Here is a 1,554-nt window from a genome sequence, read left to right on the forward strand (position 1 = left end):
GTTTTCAAACAAAAATGTTTTTATAAATACTAATGTGATGACCAAATGGAGCTTAAGACTATAAATACGTTCAAATATAGAGTACAAAATTCATTCAATATTAAAAGAAATAAAAAAAACAAGTGCCAAATTAGTTCAAAATGCACACAACAAGTTCAAAATTAGTTCAAAATGCACACAACAAGTTTAAAATGAGTTCAAAATGCACACAACACATGTTCAATTATACAGTACCAAATTTACTGCATTTAGGCTTCTTAAAATGCACACAACACATGTTCAGCGTATGCATTTGCATATCAGCAATAATATCCAATTCAACATCATCATCACCTTAGCAATAATATCCAATTCAACGATGTAGTTTATTGTTGGAGTATAAAAACATATAAATGTTGCTGGGGAAATGTCACATGGACCATAGAATATATCACAAAATAAAAAGGTGGGACTGCTCACCTTTACTTGAAGTTCCTTCATTGGATGAGGTGTCAGCAAAGCTCGGATTGTGGTAACAATAGGCCCTTAAAATGGAAGAAGGGAATATATGTAAGGCTCTAGAAGCATTGTACAATACTTTTTCTTTCAAGAAAAGGAAAGAGAAAGAAGGGATTTTGTAGTTCTTACCATTTGGGTAATCCTCTTATAGCACTAGTGCCCATGGACAACAAGTAGTCGCTCCAGAAACCAGAACTGAGCATTAGAGAAGTCACTAGGTGGTTGTTCTTGGCATTGTCATGGCCTCGGATTGATCTCAACATGCAAAAGAGAGTTAGCTCTTGGATTATTTTGTGTGTATTAACGTTGTATGTAAAATAAAATGGAAGATAATTACACAACTCACCTTAACGCCCTTTTCCCTCCTCCCTTACCCGGGCTTGGGACCTGCAATGCAAGAAGTTGCATTGGCGGAGTTAAAAAATGGCTTAAGCTCCATTTGGTTTGAGAAAAAATTATATTCATAAAGATTGATGTGATGACCAAATGGAGCCTAAGACTTATATGCAAATTTACTCACCAATCAACACAGGTTGGAATCGTCGAGCTAATGCTTTGTCCTTTTCAAAATGCATCCTGTGTTCATAAATAGAACCTGAAGGTTCCTGGTACGTGCCGCCTGCAATTGGATGAGCCCAAATGTATTGCGCAAATTTCAAAACAGAATAATGGGTCTCTATAACTGTGGACCCACCTCTCATAATTGTGAACTTTAATGTGAGTAAACATTGGTTGATGGTCAAAACTGGCTGATCGATGATCATATCTAGACTACAGTAAATAGAGCTACCATAAATAAAACAAAAGAGATTAAATGAGTTTAGATGTGCCCTCTATGATTACACTAGGATAAAAATAAACCGTTTAAATGTGTCTAACTCAATTCAAAAGTCTGAAACCATTTAGTTCCAAATACTTAATAAAAAATCCTCCCATTTAGTCATCATCCATTTCTGTCTACAACCTACAAAAAATAACAAAAATAAATCAATTAGTATTCAAGATCACATACAATAAGTTCTACTGCTTAAATAAAATAAAATAAATAAGTAGGCT

At 34.4% G+C, this 1,554-nt stretch overlaps 1 long non-coding RNA gene across 1 annotated transcript; it reads right to left on the bottom strand.

The window, feature by feature from the left end:
* Window positions 1-626: 626 nt before the first annotated feature.
* Window positions 627-1,116, bottom strand: LOC131220680 (uncharacterized). Its single transcript, XR_009158774.1, has 3 exons — window positions 1,019-1,116; window positions 845-885; window positions 627-753 (listed from the first exon to the last, which is right to left on the bottom strand). It is a non-coding gene; the product is annotated as an uncharacterized LOC131220680 (long non-coding RNA).
* Window positions 1,117-1,554: the final 438 nt, after the last annotated feature.

The sequence above is a fragment of the Magnolia sinica genome, chromosome 12, assembly GCF_029962835.1.
Source record: "Magnolia sinica isolate HGM2019 chromosome 12, MsV1, whole genome shotgun sequence".
Classification (NCBI taxonomy): Eukaryota; Viridiplantae; Streptophyta; class Magnoliopsida; order Magnoliales; family Magnoliaceae; genus Magnolia; species Magnolia sinica.